At 41.8% G+C, this 16,602-nt stretch overlaps 1 protein-coding gene across 1 annotated transcript in view; it reads right to left on the bottom strand.

The window, feature by feature from the left end:
* Window positions 1-16,602, bottom strand: part of LOC129465589 (DNA replication complex GINS protein PSF2-like) — a 467,777-nt gene that overhangs the window by 172,355 nt on the left and 278,820 nt on the right. The window contains 1 exon segment of the mRNA XM_055247811.2: window positions 11,350-11,411. The gene's annotated coding sequence lies outside the window, so the exon portion shown is untranslated.

Genomic DNA, 16,602 nt, shown 5'->3' with positions numbered 1-16,602 from the left:
CATAAGCAGCATTAGCTAAGCAGAAAGCAATGGTTAACAATCTTAGAAGATAAAGGCTTTCAGAAATCTCACCTCCTGGAAAGACAAAAATTACAGTTAAGGTGGTAGAACAATTTATATTCCTTTGGATATATGCCCAGTAATGGGATGGCTGGGTTGAATGGTAGTTCTGTTTTAGGTTCTTTGAGAAATCTCCAAACCACTTTCCATACTGGCTGAACTAATTTACATTCACACCAACAGTGTATAAGCATTCGCCTTTCTCTGCAACCTCTCCAGTATCTGTTGTTTTTTGACTTTTCAGTAATAGCCGTTCTGACTGGTGTGAGATGGCATCCCATTGTGGTTTGATTTGCATTTCTCTGACGATTAGTGATGTTGAGCATTTTTTCATGTGATTGTTGGCTGTGTGTATGTCTTCTTTTGAAAAGTGTCTGTTTATGTCCTTTGCCCACTTTTTAATGGGGTTGTTTGGTTTTTGCTTGTTAATTTGTTTAAGTTCTTTACAGACTGAATATTAGACCTTTGTTGGATGCATAGTTAGCAAACATTTCCTCCCATTCTGTAGGTTGTCTATTTACTCTGTCAGTAGTTTCTTTTGCTGTGCAGAATCTCTTTAGTTTAATTAGGTCCACATTTGTCAATTTTTTGTTGTTGTTGCTGATATGGTTTGGCTGTGTCCCCACCCAAATCTCATCTTGAGACCCATGTGTTGTGGGAGGGACCTGGTGGGAGGTAACTGAATCATGGGGGCAGGTCTTTCCCATGCTGTTCTTATGGTAGTGAATAAATCTCAGAAGATCTGATGGTTTTATAAGGAGGAGTTTCCCGGTACAAGCTCTCTTCTTTTGTCTGCCGCCATGTGAGATGTGCCTTTCACCTTCTACCATGATTGTGAGGCCTCCCCAGCCACGAGGAACTGTAAGTTTATTAAACCTCTCTCTTTTGTAAATTTTGCCCAGTCTTGGTTATGTCTTTATCAGCAGTGTGAAAATGGACTAATACAGTTGCAACTGCTTTTGGCATCTTCGTTATGAAATCTTGGCCAGGACCTATTTCCTAGGTTATCTTTTAGGATTTTTATTGTTTTAGCTTTTGCATTTAAGTCTTTAATCCATCCTGAGTTGATTTTTGTATATGGTGTAAGGAAGTGGTCCAGTTTTATTCTTCTGCATATGGACTGCTAGTTATCATAATCCCACTTATTGTATAGGGAGTCCTTTCCCCATTGCTTATTGTTTTCAACTTTGTCAAAGACCAGATAATTGTAGGTGTGCAGCTTTATTTCTGGACTCTCTATTCTGTTCTATTGGTTTACATGTCTGTTTTTGTACCAGTACAATGCTATTTTGGTTACTGTAGACTTGCAGTATAGTTTGAAGTCAGTTAATATGATGCCTCTAGCTTTGTTCTTTCAAAAACTTTTTTTTACGTATAAAACTTGTTTGGCTTTTACTTGATATCAACACTTTGAAAATGTTATCTTTGTCTTCCAGATTCTATTATTTCTATTTTTAAGTCAGCTCTCTGGATTATTTTCATTTCTTTAAAGGTAATGTGTCTTTCTTTGAACTGCTTTTAAAACTTTTTTATTCTTAACAATTTGATTATTGTATATGTAGGTGTGGTTTTCTTTCTATTTATCCTAGACTCATAGGGCTTTAAAATATGTGTTTTGATATCTTTGGTCAGTTTGGGAAAATTCAAAAATATTGCTTCTGCCCCTGATATGGTTTGGATGTTCGTCCCCTCTAAATCTTATGTTGAAATGTAATTCCCAATATTTGAAGTGGGGCCTGGTGGGAAGTGATTGCATTATGGTGGTGGATCCCTCATGAATGGCTTAGCACCATCCCCTTGGTGATGAATGAGTTCTTGCTCAGCTAGTTCATGCAAGATCTCATTGTATTAAAAGTGTGCCACCTCTCCCTTGCTCTCTTGCTCTCATCATGTGACATGCAGGCTCTCTCTTCACCTTCCACCATGATTGTAAGCTTTCAGAGGCCCTCACCAGGAACAGATGCCAGCACCATGCAGTCTCACCTGCAGTATTGTGAGCCCAAATAAACCACTTTTCTTTATAAATTACCCAGTCTCAGGTATTCCTTGATAGCAACACAAGAACAGACTAATATAGAAAATTGGTACCAAGGAGTGGGGCATTGCTATAAAGATACCTGATGATGTGGAAGTGGCTTTGGAACTATGTAATGGGCAGAGGTTGGAGGAGTTTGGAGGGCTCAGAAGAAGATAGGAAGATGAGGGAATGTTTGGAACTTCTTATAGACTGGTTAAATGGTTGTGACCAAAATGCTGACAGAGATATGAACAGTGAAGTCCAGGCTGATGTGGTCTCAGATGGAATTGAGGAAGTTATTGGGAAGTGGAACAAAGGTTACCCATGTCATGCCTCAGCAAAGAACTTGGTTGAATTGTGTCTACGTCCTAGGGATCTGTGGAAATTTGAACTTAAGAGTGATGATTTAAGGTATTTGGTGGAAGAAATATCTAAGCAGCAAAGCATTCAAGAAGTAGGATGGCTGCTTCTTACAACCTATAATCAGGTACAGGAGTAAAGAAATGACCTAAAGTTGTAACATTTAAAAGAGAAGCAGAGCATAAAAGTTCAGAAAATTTGCCATCAGGCTCTGTGGTAGAAAAAGAATCCAAGCATGTGTGGAACAAACACTTTCTAGAGAGATTAGTATGATCAAAAGGGAGACAAATGCTAATATCCAAAACAATGAGGAAAAAGCCCTCAAAGCCATTTCAGAAGTCTTCAGGACAGCCCTCCCCATCATGGGTACAGAGGCCCAGGAGGAAAGAGTGGTTTCAGGGGCCAAGGCACTGTTGCCCTGCTTATCCTCAGGACACTGCTCCTCACATCCCAGCCACTCCAGCTCTAGCCTTGGCTCAAAGGGCTTCAGATACAGCACAGACCACCACTCGTGAGGATGCAAGCCATAAACCATCAAGAAACAGCATGTGTATGTTTCTTGCAGCACTATTCACAATCATAAAGACATGGAATCAACCTAAGTGTCCATCAGTGGTAGAATGGACAAAGAAAATGTGATACATAAACACCATGGAATACTATGAAGCCACAAATAAGAATGAAATCATGTTTTTTGTGAGAACATGAATGGAGATGGAGGCCATTATCCTAAGCGAACTATCACAGAAACAGAAAACCAAATACCACATGTTCTCATTTATAAGTGGGAGCTAAACAGTGAGTACACACAGACACAAAGAAGGCAACATCAGACACTGGGGCCTACTTGAGGGTGGAGGGTGGGAGGAGGGTGAAGATAAAAAAACTGCATATAGGGTACTATGCTTATTACCTGGGTGACAAATAATCTGCACTCCAAAACACCTGTGATATGCAATTTCTAATATATATATATATATATATATATATACACACACACGTATGTGTATATACACGTGTGTGTATATATATATAGAGAGAGAGAGAGAGAGAGAATAGAGCTGACTTAACAATAGAAACATTATATATATACAAAACAAACTTGCATATGTATCCCTGAACCTGAAATAAAAGTTAAAAAAATAAGAGAGGAAAAGGAGAAAATTAGAATGAATACTGTGGTGTTGAATTGATATTGGAGATAGTGTGAACTCATGTATTTCAGTAAATGTATGTAGATATGGAAATGTTTTAAAAGTCAGAAAGTAACATGTTGATGAGGCTCCAAAGAAAAGGGAATGCTTATTGGTGGTGGAAATGCAAATTATTTCAGCTCCCGTGGAAAGCAATTTGGAGATATCTTGAAGAACTAAAAATAGAATTACTGTTGAACTCAGCAATCTCATTACTGGTTATACACTCAAAGGAGAATAAATCATTCTAACAAAAAGACACCTGCTCTCATATGTTTGTCACAGCACTATTCACAATAGCAAAGACATGGTACCCAGGTGCAAGTGAATGGTGGATTGGATAAAGAAAATGTGGTACATATACACCATAGAATACTACACAACAATAAAAAAGAGCAAAATCATGTCCTTTGAAGCAACATGGATGCAGCTGGAGGCCATTATCTTAAGTGAATTAATGCAGAAACAGGAAACCAAATACTGCATGTTCTCACTTATAAGTGAGAGCTAAACATTTGGTATACACGATCACAAAGATGGGAACAATAAATACTGGGACTCCAAAAAGTGAGACGGCAGGAATGGGGGCAAGGGTTGAAAAACTACCTACCAGGTACTATGTTCACTAATTGGGCAGCAGGATCTTTAGAAGCCCAAAAGTCAGCATCACACAACATACCCATGTAACAAACCTGCACGTGCATCCCTTGAATCGAAATAAATAAAATAAGGCCAGGCATGGTGGCTCACACCTGTAATCCCAGCACTTTGGGAGGCCTAGGCAGGTGGATCATGAGGTCAGGAGATCAAGACCATCCTGGTTAACATGGTGAAACCCCATCTCTACTAAAAATACAAAAAATTAGCCAAGCATGGTGGTGGGCACCTGTAGTCCCAGCTACTCAGGAGGCTGAGGCAGGAGAATGGCGTGAACCTGGGAGGCAGAGCTTGCAGTGAGCCGAGATCATGCCAATGCACTCCAGCCTGGGTGACAGAGAGAGACTCCATCTCAAAACCAAACCAAACAAAACAAAACAAAAATAAATAAAAAACAAATAAATAAAATAAAAAATATATCTTTAAGTCAACAACAACAAAAAAATGTTTTTGGGATAGCATCTCACCATGTTCCCTGGCTGCTCTCGAACTCCTAGGCTCAAGTGATCCTCCTGTTTTAGCCTCCCACATTGCTGGGATTACAGGTGTGCACCACTGTGCCCAGGTAGAAAAAATATTTAGAAAAAAAAGAAAATGAAATAAAGATAGTTTTCAGACAAAAAAAGGAGAGGACTCATGCCAGTAAACCTTTACAGAAATAAAAAACTCACAAAGATATTTTTTCAAGCAGAAAAAAAATGATCCAAGATGGAAACATGGAGGTGAAGAGAAGAATGAAGGGTATTAGAGGGAGGAAATTTAAGTTAAAATTATTTCTTCAAAGCATTTGTAAAAATGCCTTGTGGGCAATCTAATTTTCCCAGCACAACTTATTGAAAAGGGTATCCTTTCCCCAGTGTATGTTTTTGTTGACCTTGTCAAAGGTCAATTGGCTGTACATATGTGGCTTTATTTCAGATTCTCTATTCCATTCCCTCGATCTATGTATCTATTTTTGTATCAGTACCATTCTGTTTTGGCTACTATAGTGTTGTAGTGTAATTTGAAGTTGGGTAATATGATGCCTCCAGCTTGTTCTTTCTGCTTAGGATTGCTTTGGCTATTCAGTCTCTTTATTGGTTCCATATTAATTTTACAATTTTTTTCTAATTCTACGAAAAATAGTAAAGATATAAAATCAACCTAAGTGTTCATCAACAGATGATTAGATTAATAAAATATGCAATAGTATTGCATATACAAATGCAGTACTATTCAGCCATAAAAAGAATGAATTCAGCCGGGCGCGGTGGCTCACGCTTGTAATCCCAGCACTCTGGGAGGCCGAGGCGGGCGGATCACGAGGTCAGGAGATCGAGACCACAGTGAAACCCCGTCTCTACTAAAAATACAAAAAATTAGCCGGGCGTGGTGGCGGGCGCCTGTAGTCCCAGCTACTCGGAGAGGCTGAGGCAGGAGAATGGCGTGAACCCGGGAGGCGGAGCTTGCAGTGAGCCGAGACTGCGCCACTGCACTCCAGCCTGGGCGACAGAGCGAGACTCCGTCTCAAAAAAAAAAAAAAAAAAAAGAATGAATTCATGTCTTTTGCAGCAATATGGATGGAATTGGAGGCCACTATCTTAAGTGAGACAACTTATAAACAGAAAGTCAAATACCACATGTTCTCACTTATAAGTAGTCCTCATAGGTTCAGTCATTGGGGATTTCCCCCTGCCCTTCCTTCACTCTAAAGTAGCATCTGTGTTTGGGGCTCATGTGCCAACATGGCATCAAGGGAGGCGTGTAGTCCTTAGCCATCTGTCTACACTGGCATTCACTGCCATGGATGGTCATTGTTGCACCTGGCTATTGGCATTGCTCCTCCATGCTGACATGTTTTAAGAGGTCACACTCTCAGTGATTTTTAGACGTACTGTCTATACCTCAGCCTCAGGTCTGCCAGTGTGCTCTTAGCAAGGTTTGGTGCCTCTTATTTATTTATTTATTTATTTATTTATTTATTTTGAGATAAGAGTCTTGCTCTGTTGCGCAGGCTGGAGTGCAGTGGCATGATCTCGGCTCACTGGAACCTCCAGCTCCCAGGTTCAAGCGATTCTCCTTGTCTCAGCCTCCCAAGTACCTGGACTACAGGCACTCACCACCACGCCTGGCTAACGTTTATATTTCTAGTAGAGATGGGGTTTCACCATCTTGGCCAGACTAGCCTCAAACTCCTGACCTCAAGTGATCCACCCACCGTGGCCTCCCAAAGTGCTGGGATTGCAGGTGTGAGCCAGAGCACCCAGCCGGCTTGCTGCCTTTCTTAGGGATATAGAAAATTCTACTCTGCTACCAACCCCATTTCTGTTGTTAAACAGAAAACCTGATGGGCTGCCTCACACCTCTCCAGTCCTGCTCCCCATGCAGCTGTCTCTTATTCTATTCTTGTGCCATTTCTCTAGAGAGAAAACAGGGTGCCTATCTCTTCTTCTCACATTTTGGAGAATTGTTTCTTTAACCACCCACCCTCCCCAAGTTTGGAGCTAACAAGTAGGCAAGGAAGCAGGGCACAGCACACCTGTTCAGAGATTCTCACCATCACTGAACTCTCCGCCTCTAGGCTAAATCATCCCCTAACTCCAACCAAGACCCCTCCTCCCTCTTCTGCTGGGAGCAGAGGTGCTAGTGAACTGGCTCAGCAGTTTCAACAGGACAGGCTTTTTCACACTTAAAAATCAAGAAGTTAATGCACATATCCTCCAGTTCTGCCATGCTGATTTCCTCTTGGAGCAATAAAAACATCTAGTCCAGCCCAAAGAGGGTGAGGGCACAGCATAAACAAATACACAAACAACAAAAGCCGTAAGAATTAATATTATTCAGCTACACTTTAACAGAGCTTCTTACAGGACAGCAAAGAACTCAATACTTAGAGTAAATTTTGCATGTGCAGATGCAAAGCTTAAAATCTTTCTGCCCATATAGTATGGACCCTCTTAAATGTAGACATTGGCTTTGGAACAAAAAGAACAGAGCACACACAGAAAATGACAACAGAATAAGAATGATGAATAAATAGGCCGCCAGGCAAAAGTAGAGTTTTAAAAAATTGATTGTTTAGTATGGAATAGTGTTTCTCACTAGGGTTATTAGACTTGTGAGGGTCTTTAAATGCATTTTCAAAGTTCCACCTGTTCTCTATAGAAATTCTGTGAGTGTGTATTTTCTTTTCAATGATAGTCCTCAAAGATAATGTAAACATATTTATAGCCATCTATGTAACCACTATATCCTCAAATATTATCATGCAATTTTAGTTTCTACTTCTGAATTTGTGTTTGCAGTAGTCCTGAGGAATTACTTTAAGTGACTATATTTAAGTTTAATGCATTGGAAACATGCTTGCCTGATGTCAGGGTCAGCAGCCAGACCTTAGGTGTCTTAAGATTAGAACATAAACAACTTCCCTTGTTCTCAGTTACGCTAGAGTTGAATTATTTTTCCTAGTTATGAATATGCAACTTCTCTTTTGAATGATCGTTTTCAATTAAAAGGCTTTCCCATAGAATGCAATTTCAATTTCTTATATTAGTTGATAAATGAGATTGATTTGACAACATAAAACAACCTCCTGCCACCATGTAATATAAGGGAGCATGTATTCTAATGATTACAGGCTAATATAAAAAGAACAGTTGAGTATTTAATGCATAAATCAGGCATTTCTGCTAAATGAAGACCAAATGATGTCACTGTCAGCCTTATGAAAATAAATTTCTCACATTTGAATAAAGAAAAGGGATGGGAAACTTGAGTCGTCTTGAGAGGTGGGTGACAGTATGCTGGCAGTCCTTACAGCCGTGGCTTGCTCTTAGCGCCTCCTCTGCCTGGGCTCTCACTTTGGCAGCACTTGAGGAGCCCTTCGGCTCACCGCTGCACTGTGGGAGCCCCTTTCTGGGCTGGCCAAGGCGGGAGCCAGCTCCCTCAGCTTGCAGGGAGGTGTGGAGGGAGAGGCGCGAGCAGGAACCGGGGCTGCGTGCGGAGACTGTGGGCCAGCTGGAGTTCCGGGTGAGCGTGGGCTTGGCAGCCCCACACTCAGAGCAGCCAGCCGGCCCTGCCGGCCCCAGGCAATGAGGGACTTAGCACCGGGCCAGCAGCTGCAGAGGGTGTACTGGGTCCCCCAGCAGTGCCAGCCCACTGGCGCTGCACTTGATTTCTCGCCAGGCCTTAGCTGCCTTCCCACGGGGCAGGCCTCGGAACTGCAGCCCGCCATGCCTGAGCCTTCCCTCGCCTCCGTGGGCTCCTGTGCGGCCCGAACCTCCCCAACGAGCGCCACCCCTTGCTCCACGGTGCCCAGTCCCACTGACCACCCAAGGGCTGAGGAGTGCGGGCACACGGCGCGGGACTGGCAGGCAGCTCCACCTGCAGCCCTGGTGCAGGATCCACTGGGTGAAGCCCGGTGGGCTCCTGAGTCTGGCGGAGATGTGGAGAACCTTTACGTCTAGCTCAGGGATTGTAAATACATCAATCAGCACCCTGTGTCTAGCTCAGGGTCTGTAAATGCACCAATCGACACTCTGTATCTAGCTACTCTGGTGGGGCCTTGGAAAACATTTATGTCTAGCTCAAGGATTGTAAATACACCAATCAGCACTCTGTATCTAGCTCAAGGTTTGTAAACACACCAATCAGCACCCTGTGTCTAGCTCTTGGTTTGTGAGTGCACTAATCGACACTGTATCTAGCTACTCTGGTGGGGCCTTGGAGAACCTTTATGTCTAGCTCAGGGATTGTAAATACACCAATCAGCACTCTGTATCTAGCTCAAGGTTTGTAAACACACCAATCAGCACCTTGTGTCTAGCTCGAGGTTTGTGAATGCACCAACTGACACTCTGTATCTAGCTACTCTGGTGGGGCCTTGGAGAACCTTTATGTCGATACTCTGTATCTAACTGATCTGATGGGGACGTGGAGAACCTTTATGTCTAGCTCAGGGATTGTAAACGCACCAATCAGCGCCCTGTCAAAACAGATGACTCAGCTCTACCAATCAGCAGGACGTGGGTGGGGCCAGATAAGAGAATAAAAGCAGGCTGCCCGAGCCAGCAGTGGCAACCCGCTCGGGTCCCCTTCCACATTGTGGAAGCTTTGTTCTCTCGCTCTTTGCAATAAATCTTGCTACTGCTCACTCTTTGGGTCCACACTGCTTTTATGAGCTGTAACACTCACCGCGAAGGTCTGCAGCTTCACTCCTGAAGCCAGCAAGACCACAGCCCCATCAGGAGGAACGAACAACTCCAGACGCGCCGCCTTAAGAGCTGTAACACTCACCGCGAAGGTCTGCAGCTTCAGTCCTGAGCCAGTGAGACCACGAACCCACCAGAAGGAAGAAACTCCGAACATGTCCGAACATCAGAAGGAATGAACAACTCCAGATGCGCCACCTTAAGAGCTGTAACACTCACCGCGAGGGTCCGCGGCTTCATTCTTGAAGTCAGTGAGACCAAGAACCCACCAATTCCGGACACAATCTCATGGCACAAGAGAACTTAGGTATGGCAACAACAGAAGACCCAAACAATACCACATTCACATGTCACATTGCAACTTAGCCCATGAAAACCAATTATTCATTACATCAGAGAATAACAAGTTACTAGGTTTCACAGCTTTATCTTTAGCAGGTAAATTGATTCTGTTCTTATATTTGTATAGAAACTATGGGCCATATGGAGAAGTTTTTCTTTTATTTTAACACATGTAAGAAACATTAAAATAAAAACAATTTGAGTTCTCCTCAATGAACTCTACACGCGCACATGTGCGCACACACACACACACAAAATCCAGGCCCAGTGTTTTACCCATGATCTCTTCTAAACATTAAAGAAGATATAACACTTTTATACAAACTTTTCCAGGGAAGAGAAAAAGGATAATAGGCATTTCCAATTTATTTTCTAAAGCCAGTATAACCTTGACTGAAAAGAACATTACCAAAAAAGAAAATTGCAAACCTATCACTCTCATGAACAAAGATGCAAAAATTCTAAACAAAATACTGCATTGTCAAATTGAATAAAAAGGGATTTTTCATTACTTGGGCTTGTGAATCATATAGAGTAACTAGACACTTACATTAGAACAACACTATGTTGCATTTTTTAATTGTGAATGTTAGTACATTTAATGAGGAAAATGTACTTTAAAAGTTAACAGTAGCTTTTTCCCAGGGAAAGTATTATTTTTTGTTTGACAAAACACCTTGATAGATCATGGTTCTGCAAGGCGGAGATGTGAAACAAAGAGAAAGCTAACTGTTGCAAATAATAAAGAAAAAGATGGAGTTCCTTTGGCAGCCAAAAGAAGACATGAGGCTATTAGGCTAAAAAGGTTGAGGCTGAAAGTGAGAGCAAGAGGTTCAGGAACTTGGTCATGTGAGGCAAGAAAATCACTAGTATACATTCCTGACAATGGATATGTCCAATGGACTTGCAAAAACAAAGGTGTCTAATATTCCATGTTAAGTTGTTTTGATATGGTATAAGCTGCCACTCTATCACCCTCTAAACTTTGGGCAAAATTCTTCTAACTGCATTGTGATGGAAGCACTTTACAGAAATCTGGGAGTGGAGGCTGTGCTCTACATTTGAACCAAAACAAGGTAGAAAAACAGAACAGCCACAGGAGATGAGAAGTGAATTGAAGAGTTCCGTGAGCAAAGAAAATTTGAACAAGAACTGCTGCAATCTACAGAAATGTACACAAATCTTGGAGAGGGCACTGTAGATGGGACCTTTAAGCATTTTGATTTTAATATCAAGAACAAGATGATTTTTTTGAGGTGAGGACAATATTTGGGTTAAATATACGTAAGAATAATACAAATGTTTACTGAGTTCTTAATAGGTATCAGGCAGTTTTACCAAGCCCTTTGCATGTATTAACCTATGTAATTTCTACAACTGTGTAACTTGAACAAGTTACCTAAACTTGGTTGTGCCTCATCTGTAAAATGGAAATAATTATTGTGCCTCACAAGAGTTGTCACACAATTCGTATGCAATATAGTTGGGATTTGAACTGAGAGAGTTGACTTACCAGAGCCAGTGTTCTTACCTGTAAAGTCACACTGCCTCTTAAAAACGCTATGTTTTCACTTTTCTTTTGGGGACGCAGTCCTACATTAAAACAGACAAACAAAACAAAACAAAAAAACATTCTTGTTGGCTTCATAAAATCCTGAGTTATATCCCAACTAATATTGCATTGGATCAGAACTTTATCTTTTGCATGGACTGCCCCTGGCTAGTCTCCTTGCTTCCAGTCCTAGCTCCCTCAAATCCTTCTGACATTGATTACTCTAAATGTAATAGTTTATACACTGATTAGTTGAAAACACAAATAGTGTGGGTCAGTATCTGGCCTGAGTAGTTATTATCTGATTATCTCAGTAAAGACTTTGGCAATCAAGACTATGTTAGACCAAGTAAACATCAAGGTCACCTGACAGATCTCTTTTAATGAAGCTTATTCTGTATTTATTGCTGTCACACTCTGCTCTCTCTCTTCTTACAGCTGGGCACTAGAACACTGCTAGAAAGTCATACTTCTCCACCAGTGTGTGTTTTCCCGTTCTGCTCTTCACTCTTTTCGTTTCCTTTGGTCAGTAACTTCTCTGTATTCCGTTACCATTGTAGACCTCCACCATCCTCAAGAACCTAACATACTCGCTCTCCTCTCATTAGTAGCCAATGACATTGCTCCCTACTTTACCAGGAAACTGCAGCAAGCAACACTAAGCTGTTCCACCTCCTGCTACCCCTGGAGTCAATTGGTGGTGACACTGTTCACCCAAGAGTCAGATAGGGAATGGCCCTTGATTCCTCATCAATCCTCATCCAGTTGACTACCAACCCTTTCCCAGCACCTCCCAAATGATAATTCCTTCTAACACTGATTTGGGGTGTACTTATCATCTTTTAGAAAACTACTGCCATAACTCATCTCCTGGTCTCCTTGCATCCAGTATTTCCCCTTTCAAATTTATGATCCAGCCTTTTGATCAATTCAAATCCAATTACTCCCACGCCATGCTCCCTTGACTGCCCTATAACCATTTTTATATAGAGGATAAAATGTAAGCTAAGTTATTCCTTCTCTTTCTCCAGTACTTTATTGGCAATTGTATCATCAACTTTATGGATTTTAAAACCACTCCTGTTTTTCAGCCATTTGGAATCAGAGCAAGATAAAGAGGGCTGGTATCTTAAAACTATTTTTGCTTAATGGCTGGATTATCTTTATAATTCTCAGCCCCCTGCTTCAGAATGAGAGAGAAGAAGGCAGCAGAAATAGAAAAGGAAATATTTGTTTTGTCCTGTTTTGTTCATTTTCAGGAACTTGGGATCCAGCGATGGTGGAACAGACATGGTACCTTGCACTCCTCAGCTAATAACTTACACAGCTGGCATACAACAAACTGAGGCTAATTAATAGACACATTTAAGTAAAAACATGGCATTTGATAAAAGAAAGTTACCAAAAAAATTATTTTCTTTTGTATGAGCCATGTAATATTCAAGTCAAGTTGCTTTTGTGGTGTTTTAATGTATTCTGTCACCTTTGGGTTAGAATGTCTCTGCTGCTGAGCTCGTTTGCACACGCCTGTGCAGTCACAAGTTGTGCTAGATGTGCACGATTGGCGTTAACACCACATATTTTGGAGACTTGTCATGTCTGAAAACAGGAGCTTCGTATTCTGGTGGATTGAGGCACGTATCTGCTTGTTTCAGTTCACTTTTTCCTTCCCAAAAGGCTTAGCAACTCAAGGAAACTTGACAGCTCATTATTTAGGAACTTGGAAGAAGTGTTGAAGCTGGCAAGACTGAGCCTGTCTCCTCCACAATGCCTGCCTCCCTAATCCTCCATTCAGTTTCATTCAGTTACACAGATACTTATTAATTGACCTAGGTACAAAGGACTAGGCTGGACACCCCAGGGAAGAAAGGAGCATGATACAATTCCTGCTACAGAAGTCATATTATAGGCGTATTCCACAAATACCTATAAGGTACAAAGAAGTGTTGTGAGAGCTGCACAAAGTGCTATGTGGGAGGACCAAGGTAAAGGGAGAACACCCTTAATGCTTAAGGCACCGCTGTGGACAGTTGCAGTCAGCCCAGTACTGCTCTTTACAGCTGAGCAGGGTACTCATCTGAGAGCTTTTTCTTATTTGGAAAATGAGGAAATCTATCCTATGTCAAAGAGTTAGACCGACAATTAAATAAAATATTTTATGTGAGTTTCCTCAGCACAAAACCCAAAAGGTAATAGGAGCTTAGCAAATGTTAGTTTCTTTTGCTTTGATAGTATCTTTGAGATGGACTCTCCCCAAAATTGATGGGAGATTTACAGGTGGGGATGGGGTGTGGAGATGGGCGTGTGAAGACACACAGGTGGGGAAAACAGATTTTGTTCAGAAAAGAGTGAATAGTCCAGTTTTACTACAGAGGAGTAAGGAGACGGACTTGGAAGGATAAGTTGGGGGTCACCCTGAGGGGACAGAGATGTCTGGAAGGGCAGTATGTGCCACGGTGAAGCCTGGACTTTGGAGCCAGACTGTTTAGGTCCAAATCCTGGCTCTACCACACTTTTTCACTGTGAAACCCAGAGCAGGCTACTAACTCCCTGTGCCTTAGTTTCTTTATTTATCAAATGGGGTTAATAAGAATATCTCTGCCAGATTCCTCTCCTGTGGATTAAAAGGGTTAAAATCTGTAAACAATTAGAATTGTGCCTGGTATTTTATATTAATGGTATTTTATATTAATTATATACTGTACCTGTATAGTAAATATTAATACCCAATAGATACTCACCAGCTCTTATGAGCAGGCTGAAATATTCATCATGAAGTCTCATGGCCAGAAGGCATGCTGTGAGTGCATACCATTCAGAGGAAATTGGGTCCACCTTTACTATGGAAAATGGTGCTTTCTAATCTGAGAAATGGCCTGCCTCTTTACCTGATGGGCATAATACGGAGGTTTCTTAGCAAAAGATAAAGAACAGGTGTGAACTCCTCCCATAGACTTCCTGCTCTTTAAATCATACCTGCAAGCCCCTTCAACTCCGTAAGAGTCTCCTCAACTCCATAAGGGTCTCCAGTTTGCCCCAGTGACCATCTGGGACTCCCAGCCAACAGCTAGCATTACCCCTTTCTGCTTGCAGATGATTGGAGGAGCATTTATATAATGCTGGGTGGAAAGATGACTGAGTGACCAGAGACAAGCTTGAGTAACAATGGTTCAAGTTTGTGAACTAAAAACCTTGCTTTCACAAAGAAACTAACTACCAGAGACCCTGGGCTCGGGGATTAGAGATCTGTGTAAACAAACCCTAGCCCCGATCCCAGCTTGGTCGCACTCCAGAGGCTGGCTGTCTGGAGGATCCTCCCAAACAGGGAGATTTTCTGGAGGCCTGGAAAGCCCCTGAGCATCCTCCCCTGAGATATTATCTTCAGCTGATAGGCATATTTGTGGAGTAACATTATGCCCTTTGGGTTAAGAGCAGGTATTGCCACTTGAGAAAGAAACAGGTAATTGGAATTAATACTTTTGCTTTCAGAAAATCCATTATGAGAGAAATTCAATCCACACGGCTTAGAGAAGCAATAATACATTCAATGCGAACACCAGACCTAATCTTCCAGCAAAGGGAAGAAATTAAGAGGGAAACAATGTGTACATTTGTGTAAATTCTGTGTGTAAGTATATGTGCATGTACTATAACTCTTTGGTGGAATGGATGACTATGAATTTCACAACTTCAGAGTAGGCAGACGGTACAAGATTTATTGGGGAAACATGTAACCCAAGGATCAGAAAGAAGAGGTTTGGAGACCTGTGCCTTTTCAGAACCCCTGAGGCTCAGGAGTTGGAACCCAGGGCAGTGTAGCCAGACACACAGTGAATTTGCATTGCTGGGAAAGGACCCTGAACTCCTGCTATCAAACCTTATGGTATAAACTTGAAAGTGGATTAGTTGGGAGACCAAACATCTTCAGACTCAGGTGTTAAGCAGGCTGCACTTAAGTGCTTGCTGATTAGGGGAGTGCTGAGAAGTGCCATCTGACCAGGTCCGGTGGACTTTGAGGGCTCATGGGAATTCACAGCCCCTTGAGCTGTGGGAAAGAAGTCACCAATCCAGAGGTCACCATTTATTTGGCAAATTGGGCTCAGGTACAGCCCCTCCCACTGGGAATGAGGGATGTTCAGTCCCAGTCAATTTGTTAACCCACAGATCACTCTGGGGTCATTCCACAAACCTCATCCTTGGAGCCCACACACTAGAGAACCACGAGTTTTGATCTTGGAGGGAGAGTGTCTGAGCTGTGTTCTCATTCTGACAGCCAGGGCAAGGGTGGATTGAGAAGGAGGAGCCGGGAACTCACAGCAGCATTTGGGGATTCACATAAGCTGTGACACTTTCCTTCTGGGTGTTTGAGATGGTGAAAAGTCCAAAAATCACATCCTCTAAAAACAGTTAAAAATACTTTAGAGTGTTTAGTTTAGAGGGATGGGCTCAAGTTTAGTGGTCACACAGAAGAAAAAGTAGACTTCTGTGTAATTCCAGAGAGCAGACCTAATAAGAACAAACAAATTTTACCTCAGTAGCAAAGGACATGAAAACACAGTTGGAACTGCCCAGAAATGAAGTGATCTCTTTCATAAGAGTGAGTTCTCTATTACTGGAGGTATTGAAGCAGAGATTCAAGACCATCTGTCAACTATTGTGTAAGTGGGATTTCTGCTTTGGGATGTGGTTGAAGTAAGCAAAGGAGGCTTATCTTTGATGAATACTCAACCAAGGTTGGTTTTTGCTCTTTTAATAGCCCAAACTCTTCCATGGCTTTCATGTTGCTTCCTAAGACCCCAGAAAGTTAAGGAGTTTTGGTTTTGTTTTCAGGCTTTACAAAGGACCTTAAGGATCATGTAGCTTAACCTCACTTTGTTTTATAGATAAGAGACTGGTGTACAACTGTCAGGTGGCTTCTAAGATGGTTGGTGTGTGGATGGTAGAGGAGCACTAATGCCCATGACCTGGGCTGTGATGGTTCCTAACTAGTCTGCTTCCATCTATTTTCTCCTCACTACTGTTTACCCTACACATATACCAAATTTATATTGCTAAAACATGGCTCTGATTACGTCATTGCTGTATTTAAACTATCTCAAAAACTCCCTGTACTCTCAACTTGTACTTGGAATTCTTTGTTACAGTATTTTAGATTCGACCTTGATTTTATCTCCAATTACAACCTTTCAACACCAGTTCTTTATATATACTGAGATGTCCTTTAAGTTAAAA

The sequence above is a fragment of the Symphalangus syndactylus genome, chromosome 17 (genome assembly GCF_028878055.3).
Source record: "Symphalangus syndactylus isolate Jambi chromosome 17, NHGRI_mSymSyn1-v2.1_pri, whole genome shotgun sequence".
Classification (NCBI taxonomy): Eukaryota; Metazoa; Chordata; class Mammalia; order Primates; family Hylobatidae; genus Symphalangus; species Symphalangus syndactylus.
This window is presented reverse-complemented; position numbering and strand designations above follow the sequence as displayed.